This window comes from Cynocephalus volans, chromosome 15, assembly GCF_027409185.1.
Source record: "Cynocephalus volans isolate mCynVol1 chromosome 15, mCynVol1.pri, whole genome shotgun sequence".
Taxonomy (NCBI): domain Eukaryota; kingdom Metazoa; phylum Chordata; class Mammalia; order Dermoptera; family Cynocephalidae; genus Cynocephalus; species Cynocephalus volans.
The window spans coordinates 5615115-5636216 of record NC_084474.1 but is presented as its reverse complement, the minus strand read 5'-3'; the positions used below and the strand labels follow the sequence as shown (position 1 = coordinate 5636216).

At 38.8% G+C, this 21102-nt stretch overlaps 1 protein-coding gene and 1 pseudogene across 3 annotated transcripts in view; one reads left to right on the top strand and one right to left on the bottom strand.

Moving 5' to 3' along the window:
* SPIDR (scaffold protein involved in DNA repair) overlaps positions 1-21102 on the bottom strand; it is a 409626-nt gene that overhangs the window by 280381 nt on the left and 108143 nt on the right. The window lies entirely within an intron of this gene.
* On the top strand, positions 7197-7303 carry LOC134364250 (small nucleolar RNA SNORA31; annotated as a pseudogene).

The window sequence follows — 21102 nt, the reverse complement described above, 5'->3', positions numbered from 1 at the left end:
TCCTGGTAGGTTGTCTATTGTGATATGCTGACCCAATGTACTTGGGTAAAATTTTTGTTCCTTGGAAATTTTTATTCTTTACCAAATCATCTTTACTAAGATAGAAATAAATTACTTAGCATAAATGATGAATTTCAAGTACTGCTGTGGTATGAATATTTGTCCCCTCCAAGACTCATGTTGAAACTTAATCCCCAGTGTGGCAGTATTGAGAGGTGGGGCCTTCAGGAGGTGACTGGAACATGAGGGCTTTGTCCTCATGAATGGATTAATCTATTCATGGGTTCATGGGTTCATGGGTTAATGGATTAATGGCTTATCATGGAAGTAAAACTTGTGGCTTCATAAGAAGAGGAAGAGAGACTTAAGTTAGCAATCTCAGCTCTCTCACCATGTGATACCCTACACTGACTCAGGGCTCTGCAGAGTCCCCACCAGAAAGAAGGCCCTCACCAGGTATGCTCCCCTTGATCCTGGACTTCCCAGCCACCAGACCTGTAAGAAATAAACTTCATTTCTTTATAAACTGCCCAGTTTGGGGTATACCAAAATAAAGACTAAAAAATTTTTTTCTTTTATCATTCTTTTTTTTTTTTTTTTTAGTCTTTTTTTCGTGACTGGCACTCAGCCCGTGAGTGCACTGGCCATTCCTATATAGGATCCGAACCCACGGCGGGAGCATCGCAGCGCTCCCAGTGCGGCACTCTCCGGAGTGCGCCACGGACTCGGCCCAAAAAATTTTTTTCTTTTAAAGTACTTATATTTTCCCCTATTTTTTCCTACTGCATTTGGAAAGCTAATCAACTGGTGCCCTCTTAAAACTTTCACAGAAGATTACTTTCTCCAGTTACACCACCCAGTTTAGAAATAATACAGAAAAGTAAATAAGGATCTTTTACAGCAGAAAAATAACTGCAGTGGTCAAATTCATAGAGCAAAGCGTGACTATGCAGTATTATCATAACTTGTTAATGTCTGAAATATAATAAAATTATTAGTATCAGGATTCTTTTTCCCCCGATCTAAGAAACTTCAGAATGAGAAGTCTTCTGAATTAGTCATTAAATATTACAATGACAAGATTAAGATATGAGCAAGTAGTAGTTCCTGTGAAACCAGTCACCAAAGACAACCGCCTGATCCTATTTCCATGACAACATACTAACCTGTCTTTGGCTGAAGGCATCTGCAATTTATCAAGACCAAAAAGTGCTCAATATTGACTCAGTTTCTAAAAGTTAGCAATATCAATGTAGTAAACATGTGTCGCAATTTACTTCTGACACTTCTTTTCAAAGAACCAACCACCACATCCATGGAAGGATAGCCTTCCACCTCCAGGCAGCCACAGGGGGGATCCCCCATCTCAGAAGCCATGTGTCTTCTATAACGCCTCTTTCAGGGGTCAGAGCTAAGTGGCCTCAGGTAAACCACTGACCAAAGCTGAGCACTGAGATTCTTTTTCTCCACATTTTGAACTGAGAGATACAGAGTCTGGAAAGTGGAAGTTAAACTACATTAATGACAAATCTCTAGATGAAAAGTACATGAGCTCTTGCTGGTGAGGTTCCCAGGGCTTCCCTGAGGCCAGTTCATCCTTCAGCTTTATCATAGATTCCTCAGGATATTCAGCACTGTTCCAACAAATTTCCTCTTCTTTTTAAACTAGCGAATTTGGTTTCTTTTACATGAAACCAAGAAGCTAAGTACCTGATAAATATCTCCAAAGAGAGAAAATGCTCCCTTATACAAATATTTATTCAGTATACACCATGTGTAAGGTGTTATGAAAGATATAAAATTTAATGAGGCACAGTTCCATAAACAGCTTGAAATAAAATAGATTCTATAAACATGACTAACATTAAATGCTCCAGATGGACAAAGAATGGAGCCATTATTTTTGGCTAATCTGAAACCAGCAGACATACTGGAAGAGGTAAAACCTATACTCAAAAAATTGGAAAATTCTTAACAGTTGGAGATGCACAATGAGGGAAAAAAGCACGTAAGGCAGGAAAGCATAATAGATATTCATAATATATAGAAAAGTCCAAACAAGTGAAACGGGAAACAAGAGACAATAATACGAGCAGCATAATCCTACAGACTGAGTGAGAAGCAAGTTGTGGAGGATCTTGATGCCAATTTTAAGAATTTAGTTACCTCCTGAGGAAAACAAAGTTTTTAACAATTCCCAAGAAGGCAAGGAGAATAAACTTAGAAGGTACATTGAGAAGACTGTTCTGGAGACTGCATACAGATAGTTTGAAGAAGGAAAATGTTAGCACTGGGAAGACTCACAAGAAGTTACTATAAATATCCATGCAGATTTCCCCTCTACATTTCAGAGCTGTCCATCTTCTCTCAGATGGTTCAACTCACATATTCACAAATATTCAACTCTACAAGTTCAAAACTGAACTCCTAATATATTCTTCAAAACTAGCTGTCTGCCCCAGTGTCCCCTATGTCAGTAAATAACACCATATTCCATCCTGGTGCTCAAGTCAGAAATCCTCAGATCATCAGTGTATCAGTAAGTTCTACCTCTAATACTGACATGCCCACTAAACTCAGATGTGCCCACTTCTCTCCATCCCCACAACCCTGTACCACAATGGTAATGTCTCCAAATTGGTCTCTCTGCTTCCGCCCCCTCCTCTCCCATTCCTGATGCATCCTCCACACCACATTCAAAATAACCTGTTTGCTATAAACCAGACATTACACTCTCCTCCTTGAGATTGTATAAATGACTTTCCAGTACACTCAGAATACCATTCTTACCCATGAACACAGTATGCATGGCCTCACATGGCCCCTGCTGGCTCTGGACCTCAGCTCGGGTTAACTGTCCACCTTGCTGATGGCTCCGCAGCCCCTCTGACCTGCTTTCAGGTTTCCACATCATGTTTTTCCTTGCCTTGTGGACATTACATCTCTTCCTGCCCTAGAATATGCTCCCTCATTCCCACCCCAGTCTTCCCCTAAGTGCTTCTCATGTTTTGGAGTTTCATCTGACATATCCCCTCATCAAAGGGGCCTGTCTTCAGACTCCAGCAGAAAGAGGTGCATGCTGTGGCCCAGGTGACAGCAGCAAGCTCACACAAGCTCATTCTCTTCTACTTCCTCCTTATATTCTGGAACATGAGGCTTCCTTCAACTAAAGTAAAACAAAATCAATAATAACAGCAACATCATTATCATCACGTTCTTATGCTGGGCTTTACCAGCTTTAAAGTATTAATGCATGGACTAACACCTTTGTTCTTCACAACAGCTGAGTGAAAAGTAATGCTAGAAAGCTACTCATTTTGTCTAAAGTCAGTAGTGTGCTGGGAGATGCTGTCCTACAGAAATGAGGAAACATGAGGGACAGTTCAGTGCTCAGGTCCCCACAGCAATCTAGTAATGGAGCCAGGGGCAGCCACTTCCCACCACTCCTGAGTCCAAGCTTCCAAAAAGCTGTTCTGCTTCTCCATGCCTACATGTGGCTGCTACCCTCACTGAACTGCAAAAGAACAGTTAATCACTATGAGCCTCAGCTTGACGAAAAATTAGATATACCTGTACATAAGTTATGTGTGCATATATATATAGTATGCCACGTAGAGTCACCCCATTAAATTTAAAGGATTTCCTTTGAGTTTTACTCAGCAAGGAAAATCATAAAAATGAAAACAAATGGAGGACAACCTCTCCTGCCAGATAGAAAATTATACTGCAAAGATATACTAATTAAAAGCTTGGAACCAACACAGGAATAGACAAACCAATAAAAGAGAACTGAGATTCCAGAAATAGACCCAAACACAAATAAGATTATGTATAAAAAATAATGAAAATAAGAGTCCAAATTAGTGAGCAAATAAAACCTGCTTGGGAACAACTGGCTACCTATCTGGAGAGAAAAAAAACTGAACCTCTCCCTCACTATTTACACCAAAATAAATTCCCGAAGAATCAAAAAGGTGAATAATATTTATACAAAGAGCCAAAACAAAATGTGGATGCATTTTTTAAATAATCGTAAACTGGAAAAAGGCTTTTTCTATGATGACACAAAACCCAAAGTCCACAGAAGAAATGATTACATAAAAATTTTAAAGCTTGGGCCGAGCCCGTGGCGCACTTGGTAGAGTGCGGCGCTGGGAGCGCTGCAACGCTCCCGCCGCGGGTTCGGATCCTATATAGGACTGGCCGGTGCACTCACTGGCTGAGTGCCGGTCACGAAAAGGACAAAAAAAAAAAAAAAAAAAAAAAAAATTTTAAAGCTTGCGTACAAAAATTTCCCCAATTAGATATAGTAAAAAGAAAAGCTGGTAAAAAAAAAAAAACCAACCAACAGAAAAACACAACCAAAAATAGAAGACAAAAAAGAAAAAGATTTTCACAACTAACCAGTAGCCAGTCTTCATTAAATACAGAAAATTCCATGGATCGGTAAGAAAAGGGAATCAACCCAATGGAAAAATGAGCAGAAGATGCAAACAGGCATTCATAAGAAACGTGATACAAATGACCAGTAAGATACTATCTCCCTGGGAATGACGTGGTGGGAAAACTGCCCCTGGCCAGCTACTGGGTGAAGCAGTAAATTTGACCACAGCAGAGGATGGACAGCAATAAGTGTCAAAATTTACAATGTAAATATTTTCCATCTATCAATTCCACTTACAGGGTATATTAATTCAATTGTACAGATATATATGTACATGGTGGCACATGACAGCAGTTTGTTAAAAAAAACAAAAAACAAAAACTAGAACCATCCATTAACTGAGTGCTGGTTATGGTAGTTACACAAGAAAATATTACGAACGATTAAAAAGAACATGGTAGATTTGTAAGTCTTGATAAGGATACAGAAAATTTTAAAAACAATATATATATATATAGGAAGATGTTATGAGTGCAAAAAACAACAAAAAGAAAATACAGAGGAACACACACACAAATGCTCTTGTATACACAGCACAGTTCATGAAGACTACCATAAGAAACTTAATTACGATTACTTCTGGGTACTGAGACTATTTTTCACGTTAACCACTGTTCTAATTGGAATTTTTTCCATGAGAATGTATTAATTTTTTTATTAAAAAATACTTAAAATTTAGTAAATTCAAAATAAGGAAGTATAAAAGCTATCTAAGAGTATCCAGACATTCAGATGCCTAAAGAGAAAAACAAAACAAAACAAAACAAAATGGGAGAAGGAAAAAAAGAAAGAAAGAGAAGGGCAGGAAGCTAGCCAGTGGGTAGGAGAGGACAGTATTCTAAGCTGTTAAGTAACTAGGGATGTTTGATCTCATTTCAAAATGAGGAAAACAAGAAATACAGAAATATAATATAATAACACTTGTGTAAAGAAGATTTATTTTTGTGTCTTGAAAGTTATTAGAAAATCAGAAGTATCAGTAAAGTTGTGCTCTTTCCTCAACGACAAACAAAAAACTATAGATCTATGTAAGAACAAAGACTGAAGAGTAGTTTCACCAGAAACACTGATGTGTTGCTTTATTGGGTAGGAGAGGGGTTTAAAAATGAGTGTTAAATTCTAATTCACTAATTTATTCAACAAACCAATACATCCCAATGTAATCATTAGAATTCAGTGATGGAAAAATAGAATACTTGATAAACTGTTGCTATTTTTGTGCAGGTATTTCTGTCTCCAGATTCAGAGTTTAGTAAATGCCCTACCAAAACAGCAAGTTGGGAAAATTAAATACCGTATGTGAGAGGTCTTCAAAAAGTTCATGGAAAGATTCGTAGTATCTTTTCATTCTACTTTCCATGAATTTTTTGAAGTTTCCTTGTATCAAAACATGAACATTTTATACTAATACTATCTTGTGTTATTCAGGGATACTGAGGAGTTCACTCTAACACTGCATCACAAAAGATTAACAGACTCTCCGGAATGTCTGGATTTTTTCCACACACACACACACACACACACACACACACACACACACACACACACACAAAAAAAAAAAGAAAGCAAAAGGTCAAAATGGCAAGCCCAAGTCTCCTTCCTATTAATTATAAAATATACAGATTATAGTCATAAAAAAGCACGAATACATATAGTTTTACTTACAAAAACTGACAATTTTCTAAAGCATAACTAAATACAAATGCGTTTGTATGTGCACACGTGTGTAGAAAGAGAGATCACACATGCCTTCTTACATAAAAATAAACCAACAGACCCACCAGCAGTGGGGACTATGTTCTAATTTTATTTTCTTGCAATAACAATGAATTTGGGCAAATTCACTCATACCCATTCAATGTGGCTTCTCGATACCAGCGGTCTGTGTGAGTCGTAAAGTCTGTGCACTCGAACTTACCATTCCAACCCCACTGATGAAAAGCTCTAGCAAATTAAGTTAACACAGCATTTTAATGTATTAAAAGTAATTCAGTACATTAGCAAGTGCTAACTCACTTCCGGTCCACTATATTAATAATTATTATTCTAAAACTGTTCAGTAACCAAATAGTAGTAATGAAAATACCTCAGAGGAAGAGCTAGTCAGTTCAAGTAATATAATAGGTAGGAGAGACCAAAGTTCATAGAGCCAGGATAGTGCTGCTACTAATTGAAATACAGAATAAATTCAGGAGCAAAGAAAGGGGAAAGAAGATACTATTTGGAGTTCCAGATGATCACAGGGCCAGCACAGAGACACAGAGTATCAGGCAGGAAACTGGAAATGCAGCTGCTTGGCAAAGAGACCCCTGGAGAAGAAAGAATCCCTGTAAGATGTCCTTGTGGTGGGTACCAGCAAGCACACACTGGCAGCAGCGTCCTAACCCCTGGGCTCCCTGAAAGTTAAGGTGCATTTCTATGACTCTGGTCTCATCACAGCCTCCCACAGGTTATACACTGAGAGTCACAATGACTCCATGACTTCCATTCCTCTTGGGGATTCTTTATTTTGATATTCTATAACACTGTGCAGTCAACATAAGAAAAAAGACCCATTGTTTCTCTCCCTAAAATCTGCCAGTTTTTTGGTAATGCATAGAATTGGGGGGCAGCATGGGGGGTAAAACAAGGTTAAAATTAGAAGCACATGCATATGCTCATGTGAGCTAGCCAGAAAAACAGATAATAAAAAAAATCCTACAATTTCTAAACAGGTGGATATTCAACAATATCACTAGTTTTCTTTAAAAATAAAAGAAAAGTTTTAAATAGAGATCATAGTTTGCTCTAGGATGCGAAAGAAAAATCCCTGTGCTTTCTGTCTTTGTGGCGGCCCAGACTGAATTGGGGAATACATCTGAAAATAAATAAATAAATAAATAAATAAATAAATAAATAAAATAGAGATCATAAACTTCAAATTTTAAAATCGATAAATCAACTTAATACTCTAAGAAATTTATCTGATACTCTTCAAGCTAATATTACTTCCTGTAATCCTATCTACAAATTTCTTCATGAATTAAGAAAAGATTCTTGTAAATGATTGCCCTGAATATCTGAAGAGCTACCCTTGAACTTAAGTGTCCCAGTTCCTATAACTCTTAATATAAATCCATGTAGGAAAGTCTAAACATATAAGGCCCTCCTAGTTGGAAAACTGTGTCTACTAACACAGTCAGGAAGAAATTAGAGTCTAATTGCAAGATGATGCAGTGCCTCTGTGGTAAAGATTCCTCGGTGACAAACAAAACAAATTAGCCAGATCAAACACTGCTCTTTAATATTCAGAAATTAGAGCTTTTAATTCTAAAATTTATAGAAAGGTCACACTAAGAGCAACAGAGGCATATCACTAATAAGTGACCATCTCTTTATTTTTAAATTATACCTTTGCAGCCAAATACTTACCCAGCTGATAGAACAAAGCAAGGGAGGAAAGGAACTAAACTAAAATCATCACTCAAAACAACCAACTGTAAGACTGAAAACTGCTCACTTCATTCATATTTCATGCAAAACAAAAGTCTCAAGTCTCTGGTCTCAGCCAACACAAGAAGGTGAGCATGGGTTACTCTACGAGGCCTCCTTGTGCTCCAGATGCTGTGTGGGGCGGATGCTGGCTGTGCCCTGACTCGCAAACCAAGCATGCTCCCACGCCACATTCTGCCCAGCGCTGACCAGGCCCAGACCTGCCCTCGTAGGATGTTCTGAGATCACCCTGAGCAGTGCTATGCTAAGTTTACCATGTTTCTCCTGGGTTCAACCTCCCTTTCTGAAAGTCTCACTATAAATGAGAAGTCCGCACCACCATAAGGAAAGAACAAGAGAATTACAAGGCCTGTCTCCTTAGAAACTTTTAAATCCCATACAAACCACTAACTGTTTTTAACGAGGCTAGACAGTGGAGGCAACAACAAAAAATGCTACATAAGATATACCATGGCAAGTAAAATCACCAAAACCAAGACTCTTAAAACTTAGGTGAATAAAGGAATATTGGTGGCTTATATAACAAAAAATTTGTTTATCAAATGCCTTCATTTCTACTCCCAATTCTAAAATGGAATTTATTCATTTAACAAATTAACTGAGTGCCTATTATGTATCAGGAATCATTCTGGGTACAATGGCTATAGTTGGGGTGGGGGGGAACCGAAGTTCTTATTCATGTGATCTTCATATTCTAGTGGAATCATCACATACACACCTTAATTAAGGTGGGCTGTTCTCTGGCTATGTGAAAGAGGACAGCAAAACAACCAAAAACGGGGAGTTTGCCAGATTCCCAGCTGCTAATAGAATTTTATTTTGTATTGGGATTAAATTCACTAAAAGCAATACAATTCCAGACAACAGAACGGCTTAACCTACTGATAAGAGACATATTTTCATTGTTTATATAGTGTGCTTTGTGACTGAAACTTTATCCATGAAAATAAGAGCCACCTAGTGAGAGGTAAAACAAAAGCTATAGTTTTCCTCACGTACTCAAGAAAAAAAAAAACACCATCATCTCTGACGTAAACAGGTTTAAAAAGCTACACCCATCATTACACCTCTGTAAACCACTTGGCTTGCTTTCCCCAAACCAAATATGTGTTTCCAACCTCAAACTGTAGCCCAATGAGAACGACAGAAATCAAGGCGCCACTAACGTGGGTTTACAAAAGCACCACTCCACCTCATTTTCATGTACAAGAGCCTGCTCTGAGGAGAAAATGAGAAACAGCGGGGCAAAGGCACACCTTAAGGTGCTCAAGGAAGGAAGCTGTTGGGTCAGTCAAAGTTCACTGAGCAGGAGTTGAAGGTAGAGAAGGTCAGAGCCTGCCCACGGCGAGGAGCAAACACAGCACAGGTCCTGACCAGCACCACGGCTCTCGGCCTCCCAAGTCTTTGAGCATCTTGTCTGCTGTAGTCACAGATGCAAAGAAAAGAAAGCATCCCCTTCTCCAAGGAAAAGAGTGTACAATTGTGGGATTTTGATACAAACTTTCTTATGATTGGCCATTCTGTTTCAAAACATGCTCAGTGTGAGACACAGCCACATTCTGCCAGACCTAGGCAGGGGCAGCACACGCTGCCCTCAGTCTGGCAGAGGCTCAGGGGTCATCCAACTCAGACCTACACTCGAAACCTGGGCATCAAAATGGAGAAACAAACATGACAGCACGTTTTAATGAATGAATAAATCTATTCATTTATGCAAATAGAACAGAGGCAAGACAGTCGTTGCTTCTGGTTATTTGCCAGGTAATGTTTCTTTTTTACTCAAGGCAAAGAATTAAAATATTACACAGTGGAGGATAGGAAGGAACAATAAATGGAATTGAAAGAGAAGCTCTGGGCCGACCCCGTGGCACACTCGGGAGAGTGCGGCGCTGGGAGCGCAGCAGCGCTCCCTCCGTGGGTTCGGATCCTATATAGGGATGGCTGGTGCGCTCACTGGCTGAGCGCGGTGCGGCCGGTCACAAAAAAGACAAAAAAAAAAAGAAAGAGAAGCTCTGAGTAGGTAGAAGCCTTCAGAGGAATGAAGCCAGGTGGGTGCCCTAAGGGGACAAAGACCATAAACAAAAGCAAAAGCAGTGAAAAGTGAGTACAAGAGTGATGTTAAGTATCAAGGGGACAAGGAGCTCCAGTCAGCAGTTTGAATAAACTCAGCTGAATAAGATTATAAGATTTCTTCACAGTAAGATTTCTCAGGAGGCTTTACTATGCTTGAGTGTATTGTGACCTCTAAGTCTGCCATACACAGTCTTTCCTAAACTCATCTCCTAAACTCATTTGACCACAATTCAACTAGATTTTCATCGAACATCTCACGGAACTGAATCTTCTAAAAACTTTTATATTTTAATCATTTTAATGGAAATCTTTGGAAGTGAAGTTTTCCATTATTTCTTCTATTTTCCTAAATATCATATGCTGAATAGAGGTGGATATTCTCTGGATGGCTGACAGCCAGCTATTCTTCTGGAAAACCATTCTTTTGGACTTTGAGGCCATGCGGTTCTGCACATGCAGATGGTTTCCTTCCCTCCATCTACAAGGCTGTTGGCTGACCCCAACCCTAGGATGCCCCATATCTGCTCCTAAGAGCATTTCTGACTGACTCCCAAAGTCACAAACCCCGTCTTGTTTGCCTTGGGTTTAGAGTCCAGGAAACAGCAAGGCTCAATGTGGGACATTAGGAGGACTGTAAAGATTGAAAAAATATAAATTCTGTTCTTTATAGATTTACATCTGGCTACTTACTTGTTCACAATTAAGTCGAGCCACTAAGAGCCCAAAACATGCAACTGTGAAGCAAATATAGCAGCAATTATTTCAGAGGCCCAGGGCCTCCCTTCCAGACCCAAGATTAGCTCCTAAGGTCCTGGCAGGACTCCTGGCAAGTAGCATCTCATCTTATCTTATATGTACATGAACGTGCTTCTTTGAAATAATCAAACTTTATCAAAATAATCCTCATGAAATTACTCTGAGGTAAAAGAAAGCAAATGAGGTAAAATAGAACAGAAGATTCAATGATTTATATGTACTTGTCCAGAGTCATACAAGTTAAGAGAATAATCTCAGGAATCCCCACTATCCACACACCATCCTACACACACTGTGCCAGACCTTGTCTGGAGAATAATGGCAGCCAGAGAATACAGAAAATACGTGTGTGTGTGTGTGTGTGTGTGTATGTATATATGTATATATATTTAACTTTAATAGTTACAAATATGAGGAAAGGCAAAATGAATTCTGTCTAAAGAAGAGATTTGTTCTATATATTTTTCTGTAACTGTGAAGTTCAATAAAGGTCATATACCAAGGACTTTATTACTAAGGACTTTAAAAGGTATAATGTTTCATAATGCATGTTTCATCATTATTTCAGTAGCTAAAAGATGATGTTTAACATACTGTTGGGAATTTTATTGGCCACAATGAACTAAAACAATATTATGGAGATAAGTCATCTCTGAAAATGATTCCTCTTTGATATTATGCAAGAACATGAACTATGGAAAAAAGTGCCAGACACTTTCAGTCCTTATAAAAACTAGAAATGGCAAAGGTAGTCCCAGAAACCCCACTCTTGAGAAGGCACTTGGTTTAAATTGTGAATTCAAACAAAACAATGTTTTCCTTGGTGAAACCTTAAAAGACACATGATATTATAAAGTTATCCTGGGCTTAATATATGAAGTCCTATAGGCATTTCTTACGTGAAAATAAGATAATACTAACTAAACATAATCAAGTCACTAAAAGAACACATTTGAGATGTAATCATAACTAGCAGAACATTTTGTGTTTCCGAAATATATGCCACTAGAGATTCTTATTATGGAGTGTTCAGAAAAGTGTTAACTCAGCAGACTAAGTTGCTCCATCCACAAAGGGCCTGTTCTCGTAACTGGACCTTGACCAGCACTTGGGAATTGAGTGCTTGGAATGGACCACTTTGTCTAGATAGTCTGTGCAATGTAATTTAAGATGAACACCTGCTTTTCTTCTGGGGGACTGGAGTCTCAGAAACTATAGCCAGTCACACAGGCACTGTGTACTTACACAACTGAACCTGAATAAATACACTAAACTGTTAGGACCACGTGAGTGTCCCTGGTGGACAATGATTTGCATGTGTTGCCACAATTCACTGCTACGGGAGCTCAGCGTGTCCTGCGCAACTCCCTTGGAAGAGGACCTTACCCTTTGCTACCCTTGCTGTGATAATCCACGGCCATTAGCATAGCTATTCTGGAGTCCTATGATTCCTTCTAGCAAATCACTGAACTTGGGGATGGTTGGAGGGACCTCAGACACATAGGGTTTATGGAATTTTATTACTTTTAACACAATTCCTGACATTTTAGTAGAGTGAGAGGTAAAAACTAGTCTACACAACCCTGGCAATCAGGTACAGCTGGATACATTTTTTAAAAAATAACTTATGTTCAGGACTTAAAGAAATATCAGTACCCATCTGTGGAAGCCATTAAAGGTTAAATGAATATGACTAGACAGCAAATCACCATCTAGACAGGGGTCAACAAATTTTCTATAAAAGACCACACAGTAAATATTTTAAGCTTTGTGGGCCATGCCATGTCTGTCACAAATACTCAACTCTGCCACTGTAGTGTGAGAGCAGTAACAGACAACACATCAACTAATGAGCATGGCTGGGTTCCAACAAAATTTTATCTGTAAAAACAGCTGGTAGGCCAGATTTGGCTTGCAAGCTATAGATTGCCAACCCCAATCCAGAACAAGTGAGCTTCAAAAAAATGATTTTTCTCAATTTCTATTCTAGGTTAAAATAAAAAAACAAAGAAAAATCCTAAGATTTTTTTCCTTATCACTCAATGTTACGATAAAACTCTGAAATTTAAATCACCTAAATTAGAAGTTAAATGAATTTTAAAATTCAATTTAGTATTTACTGGCACCCACTATAACCCTGGTGCAAGAGCAAATGTTGTGAGGAGAAACCTAAGTGGATCACTAGCTCTGTGATATTCCAGTCTCATTGAGTTCCCTTGCATTGGCTTTATAAGGTTTCATAACAAATTACTACAAATTAGTAGCTTAAAACAACACCCATTTATTAGCGCACAGTTCTGTTCAAACTTTATCTACACATAAAGAAGGCCAGGCATGGCATGGTTGGGTTCTCCACACTCAGCCTCCCAAAGCAAAAATCAAGGTGCTGGCTGGGCTGCTGTGTCATCTGGAATTCAAGACCTCGCTTGGTTGTGGCAGGATTTAATTCCTTGCTAGCAGTCAGCTGGGGCTGCTCTCAGCTCCAAGAGGCCACTCACTTTACTTGCCACATGGCCTGTTCCATCTTCAGCCACACCAGCAATAGGTAATATTTTTGCTGTCCAATCTCCATACAGTTCCTGCAACTGGTTGTTACAACCAAGAAATTTAAAACATTACATTTACCCAATAACTGCAATCAGTGTTACTCAAAGAAGACCTCAAAGTATGCCTAACATAATCATAGCCCCTAAAAAGGCACAGTGAGGGAAGACTCTGAAATGATCTTTTCCTTAAAAAGGATTCTATCTTAAGGTCATGTAAAATGACAGATTTACACAGACTCATACAAACTTCCTGGAGACATTGGACCAGCATTAACATAAATCTTAAGCATTCAGGTAATGAAAAACTTTGAATGAAGTCAAAGTAAAAAAGCTTTCCTATGTGCTAGGTTCTTAATAATACTTGTAAGAGCATCAAATCTACTCAAACTCCTTTATTCAACATCCATAACTTACTGATTTAATGACAACTATTTTAAAAGAAACTGAACAAAACAGGAAATTCCTAATAGCTTAAGAATATGGAATAATTAGACCTATGTCTTTGAAGGCACTGCTTTAGGGGGAAAAAACGTTATTTTTCTTTCTGTAACAGCTAATAACTCTTCATCTATTTTACCCAAAACCAAAAAGAAAAAAAAGAATAAAACTTCTAGGAAAATAAAAGAATCACATGCCTTGAAAACTGTCTGCCAGTCTTGGCTACAAATCTACCTGCCTCATCTGTTGAAATTAAATGTCTTTTTAAACGACATTTCTTGAAACAGAAGGTTTTGTCTCCTTGATTAAATTAGGTATAACTGAAAGCTGAGTTGTCTAGAACATTTCAGATAATTGAAACTCGGCTAAAAATGAGGACAGCAACTAGAGAGACTTCCAGTCAAGATGGCAGAATAGATGGTCCCTAGCGTCACTCTCTCCCACAAATCAACCGATTTACAACTATAAAAACATAACATAAAGCGCATGCGGAATGCAGAGACGTCCAGCAGAGGAGGCAGAAGCTCCGCGGAGACCGCATGCCCTGCAGGGCCACCGTCGCGCGACTCAGTAGATAGGCTTCACTGCCGCCACCTGGCTCCATTCCCAGCCTGGCCCAGTGCACACACAGTGGGGAGACATCCGCCAGAGGAGGCGGAGGCTTCACAGAAACCACACACCCTGTGGGGCCGCCACTGCATGATCCAGCAGATAGGCTTCACCGCAGGCACCTGGCTCCATTCCCAGCCCAGCCTAGTGCGCATGGAGCAGGGTGACGTCTGGCAGGGGAAGAGGGAACTCCATGGGGACCACACCGCTGCCGCAAGATCCAGCAGCCCGGCCCAGTGCGTGCAGAGCGGGCAGACATCCAGCAGGGGAGGCAGAAGCTACGCAGAGACCACACCGCCGCAGCGTGATCCAGCAGTCTGGCCCAGTGCGTACGGAGCAGAGAGACGTCCAGCAGGGGAGGCAGAAGCTCCGTAGAGACCACACACCCTGTGGGGCGGCCGCCGCCATGCGATCCAGGAACAGGTAGGCTTCACCACTGCCACCCAGCTCCATCCCATGCTTGGCCCAGCACACACGGAGCAGGAAAACATCCGGCAGGGGAAGGGGAAGCTCCACAGAGACCACACACTCTGCGGTGCCTCCACGCATCCCAGCAGACTGGCCCAGTGTGCGTGGAACAAGGAGACGTCCAGCACGGGAGGTGGAAGCTCAGCAGAGTCCACACACCCTGAGGTACCGCCCGTGACCCAGCAGCCGGGCCGAGTCCAAGCTGACCAGAGACGTGGCTCCCTGGAGAGGTCCAAGACCCGAAGCAACCACACATGCAAGGCACTAGTGCCCAAATGAGCAGTCACTGAGGTACCCATACCAAATTGGCAACCCCAGCAACATCTTAGTCAGACAATAGTGTCAAACTTGTGGACTGTGAAACCCCCTGCCACAGTGAATAAACATCAAAGAAAAGATACCAGAAATACGAAAAAATAAAAAAGTACACCACCAAGGGGTAATAACTCTCAAGCTCTAGATCCTATAGAACAAGAAGCCCTTGAAATGACTAACAAGGAATTTTGAGTGATAATTCTAAGGAAGCTGAATGAGATACAAGAAAACTCAGTAAGACATCATGATGAAACAAGGAAAAGTATACAGGACCTGAAAGAAGAAATGTACAAGGAAATCAATGCCCTGGAAAAAAATGTAGCAGAACTTGCGAATGAAGAATTTATTCTGCAAAATACAAAACACAACGGAGAGTTAAACCAGCAGGCTTGTCAAAGTTGAAGAGAGAACCTCTGAACTTGAAGATGGGCTGTTTGAAAAAACACATGCAGACAAAGAAAAAAAAGAATTAAAGGCATTGAAGAAAATCTCAGAGAGATATCACACAACCTTAAGAGCTCAAATACCAGAGTCATGGGAATTTCAGAAGGGGAGGAAAAAAGAGATTACATTGATAACATTTTCAACAAAATAGTGGCAGAAAACTTCCCAGGTATAGGAAAAATCACAGATCTTCAGATCCAGGAAGCTCAACGTATTCAACCCAGAAAGGTCTTCTCCAAGACATGTTATAGTCAAATTGGCAAAACTCAAAGACAAAGAGAGAATCTTAAAAGCTGCAAGAGAGAAGAGTCAAATCACCTATACAGGAGCCCCAATCAGACTAACATCAGACTTTTCATCACAAACCCTAAAAGCCAGAAAGGAATGGGATGATATATTCAAAATACTAAAAGACAAAGATTGCCAGCCAAGAATACTCTACCCTGCAAGGTTATCCTTCTGAAATGAAGGGCAAATAGTATGTTTCTCAGACAAACAAAAACTGTGGGAGTTCACCACCACACGACCACCCTTACAAGAAATTCTCAAGGAAGTACTGGGTTTGGTTCCTGAAAAATAACAACCACTGCCATAAAAATCCAAGAAAAATCAAAACCCACTAGTATAATAAAAATGGCATTCATGAAGAGAAAACAAACAAACAGAAAGGCTATCTACAACCCAAGGAACCAATAAATACAGAAAACAAACAGTAAATCAGAAAGCAAGGAACAAAAGACACCTAAGACAACCAAACAATAATCAATCAAATGCTAGGAATAAATCAACACTTTTCAATAACAACTCTTAATGTAAAAGGCTTAAATTCCCCAATCAAAAGACAGACTGGCTGACTGGATTAAAAAGTAGGACCCAACTATATGCTGCCTTCAAGAGACCCACCTCACCCATAAAGAATCACATAGACTAAGAGTGAAAGGATGGAAATAGATTTACCATGCAAACAGAAAAGAAAAACGAGCTGGAGTAGCTATTCTTATATCTGACAAAATAGACTTTAAACTAAAAACCATAAAAAGAGACAATGAGGGACACTACATAATGATAAAAGGATTGATCCATCAAGAAGACATAACAATCATAAATATATACGCACCCAATGTTGGAGCAGCCAGATTTATAAAAAAAACTCTATTAGACCTAAAGAAGGAAATAGACATTAATACCATAATAGCAAGGGACCTGAACACCCCACTTTCAATATTGGACAGATCTTCTAGGCAAAGAATCAGCAGAGAAAAACAAGACCTAAACAATACTCTAGAGCAATTGGAATTGGCAGATATCTACAGAACATTCCACCCAACAACCTCAGAATATTCATTCTTCTCATCAGCACAAGGATCATTCTCCAGAATAGATCACATATTAGGTCACGAATCAAGTCTCAACAGATTCAAAAAAATTGGAATTATCCCATGTATTTTCTCAGAACACAATGGATTAAAATTAGATATCAATAACAAACGAAATTCTGGAAACTATACAAACACATGGAAATGGAACAGCATTCTACTTAATGACATAAGGGTCTAAGAAGAAATCAAGTAGGAAATAAAAAAATTTATTGAAACTAATGAAAACAATGATACATCATACCAAAACCTGTGGGATACTGCAAAAGCAGTACTAAGGGGGAAATTTATTGCATTAAATGATCACCTCAGATGAATGGAAAGATGGCAAGTGAACAACCTAACACTTCACTTTAAAGAACTAGAAAAACAAGAACAATCCAACCTAAAGTTAGCAGACGGAAAGAAATCATTAAGATCAGAGCAGAACTAAATGAAATTGAAACCCAAAAAACAATACAAAAGATCAATGAATCAAAAAGTTGGTTTTTTGAAAAGATAAATAAAATTAACAAACCATTAGCATGGCTAACAAAAAAAAAAAAAGAGAGAGAAGATTCAAATAACAAAAATTAGAAATGAAAAAGGTGACATAACAACTGATTCAGCTGAAATACAAGGAATCATTCGAGACTACTATAAACAACTATACACCAACAAATTTGAAAATCTGGAGGAAATGGATAAATTTCTGGACACACACAAGCTCCCAAAACTGAGCCATGAAGACACAGAAAATCTCAACAGACCAATGACAGTAAAGGAGATTGAAGCTATTTTAGAAGGCTCCCAACAAAGAAAAGCCCAGGACCAGATGGATTCACAGCAGAATTTTACCAAACATTCAAAGAGGAATTAACACCGATTCTTTACAAACTATTCCAAAAGACTGAAACAGACACAAATCTCCCAAACTCATTCTATGAAGCAAACATCATCCCGATGCCAAAACCAGGTAAAGATACAACCAAAAATGAAAACTACAGGCCGATATCCTTGATGAATATAGATGCAAAAATCCTCACTAAAATACTAGCAAACAGAATACAGCAACACATACGTAAAATTATTCACCACGATCAAGTGGGATTCATCCCAGGGGATGCAAGGTTGGTTCAACATACGCAAATCAGTAAATGTGATACACCATATTAATAAAGTCAAACACAAGGACCATATGATCATCTCTATAGATGCTGAAAAAGCATTTGATAAAATTCAACATTCATTCATGACAAGACCCTCTATAAGTTAGGTATAGACGGAAAGTATCTCAACATAATTAAAGCCATATATGACAAACCCACTGCCAATATCATCCTGAATGGGGAAAAGCTGAAAGCTTTTCCTTTAAGAACAGGAACTAGACAAGGATGCCCACTCTCACCACTCCTATTCAGCATAGTGTTGGAAGTACTAGCCAGAGCAATCAGAGAAGAGAAGGAAATAAAGGGCATCCAGATTGGAAAAGATGAAGTCAAACTGTCCCTGTTTGCAGATGACATGATCCTATATATCGAACAGCCTAAAGCCTCTACAAAAAAACTCTTGGAATTGATAAATGATTTCAGCGGGATACAAAAGTAGCAGGATACAAAATCAACACACAAAAATCAGTAGCATTTCTATTCTCCAATAGTGAACATGCAGAAAGGGAAATCAAGAAAGCCTGCCCATTTACAATAGCCACCAAAAAAATAAAATACTTAGGAATTGAGTTAACCAAGGATGAGAAAAATCTCTATCATGAGAACTACAAACCACTGCTGAGAAAATTAGAGAGGATAAAAGAAGATGGAAAGATATCCCATGCTCTTGGATTGGAAGAATCAACATAGTGAAAATGTCCATACTACCCAAAGTGATATACAAATTCAATGCAATCCCCATCAAAATTCCAATGACATTTTCCTCAGAAATGGAAAGAACTATCCAGACATTTATATGGAATAACAAAAGACCACGCGTAGCCAAAGCAATGCTGAGCAAAAAAAATAAAGGTGGAGGCATAACACAACCTGACTTTAAGCTATACTTCAAAGCTATAATAACCAAAACAGTATGGTACTGGCATAAAAACAGACACACTGATCAATGGAATAGAATAGAGAATCCAGAAATCAACCCACACACTTACTGCCATCTGATCTTTGACAAAGGCACCAAGCCTACACACTGGGGAAGGGACTGCCTCTTTAGCAAATGGTACTGGGAGAACTGGATATCAATATGCAGGAGAATGAAACTAGACCCATACCTTTCACAATACACTAAAGTCAACTCAAAATGGATTAAAGAATTAAATATACACCCTAGAACAATAAACTTCTTAAAGAAAACATATTAGAAACACTTCAGGAAGTAGGACTGGGCAGAGACTTCATGAATATGACTCCAAAAGCACGGGCAACCAAAGGAAAAATAAACAAATGGGATTATATCAAACTAAAGAGCTTCTGCACAGCAAAAGAAACAATTAGCAGAGTTAAAAGACAACCAACAGAGTGGGAGAAAACATTTGCAAAATATACATCTGACAAAGGATTAATATCCAGAATATATAAGGAACTCAAACAACTTTACAAGAAAAACACAAGCAACCCCATTAAAAAATGGGCAAAAGAGCTAAATAGGCATTTCTCTAAGGAAGATATACAAATGGCCAACAGACAGATGAAAAAATGCTCAACATCACTCAGCATCCGGGAAATGCAAATCAAAACCACACTGAGATACCATCTAACCCCAGTTAGGATGGCTAAAATCCAAAAGACTCTGAACGATAAATGTTGGAGAGGTTGCAGAGAAAAAGGAACTCTCATACATTGTTGGTGGGACTGCAAAATGGTGCAGCCTCTATGGAAAATGGTATGGACGTTCCTCAAGCAATTGAAGATAGATCTACCATGTGACCCAGCTATCCCGCTGCTGGGAATATACCCAGAGGAATGGAAATCCTCAAGTCGAAGGTATACCTGTTCCCCAATGTTCATTGCAGCACTCTTTACGATAGCCAAGAGTTGGAACCAGCCCAAATGTCGATCATCGGATGAGTGGATATGGAAAATGTGGTATATCTATACAACGGAATACTACTCAGCCATAAAAAGGAATGAAATACTGCCATTTGCAACAACATGGATGGACCTTGAGAGAATTATATTAAGTGAAACAAGTCAGGCACAGAAAGAGAAATACCACATATTCTCACTTATTGGTGGGAGATAAAAATAAATAAATAAATTCACACACACACACACACACACACACACACAAAAAAAAAAAAAACGGGCAGGGGGGAGAAGACATAACAACTACAATTCCTGGAAGTTGATACGACAAGCGAACAGAAAGGACATTGTTGGGTGGGAGCGGGGAGAGGGAGGAGGGAGGGGGGTTTCGGTAATCGGCCACAATAATCAACCATATTGTATATCGACAAAATAAAATTAGAAAAAAAATAAATAAATAAAAATTAAATTAAATTAAATTAAAATGAGGATAGCATCTAAAACTAAACAATCATGAAGAGGCCCAGAGTGGAGACAAACAGGAAGATATTTTCGTTTTCCTGGATAGACATAAAAAAGAGAAAAACAGAACAAAACAGAAGTCAACCTAGACAGATATTTAGACTTCCAAAGTATATATGCAATGCGAAATAAAGTCCAAACCATTTGGAAATATATCCAAAGTGGGACATTTTGTATTTTTATTATTATTTCTAGGTAACAAAGTTTAATTGCTTTTGTATAGATAGTGTTCATTTTAAAAGTTTAAATGGACAACTAAGAATATATGTAAAGCACACAACGTTTTGATAGAAGTGGTTCCTCTCAAGCTGTTTCAACTTCTAGAGAAATATCAAGTTAACTATTTTATTCTCTTCTAAAAATCCCTCTAGATTGACTTTCTCCATAACTGCCCCTGATCGATTTTTTAAATTTCCCAGATAGACAAAGAAAAAAGATAGCTCAGTAGAAACCACAATCACACCTAGAATAAGTAAAACAAATTAACCCAAAAGATCATATGCTAACAGGTCAAGAACAGCTCAACTTTTACTACAAGAGCAAAACAAAACAGTAACACACGATTACCAGGGTTGACAATGGCACTTTAAAAAGTAAACCTCAGGGGT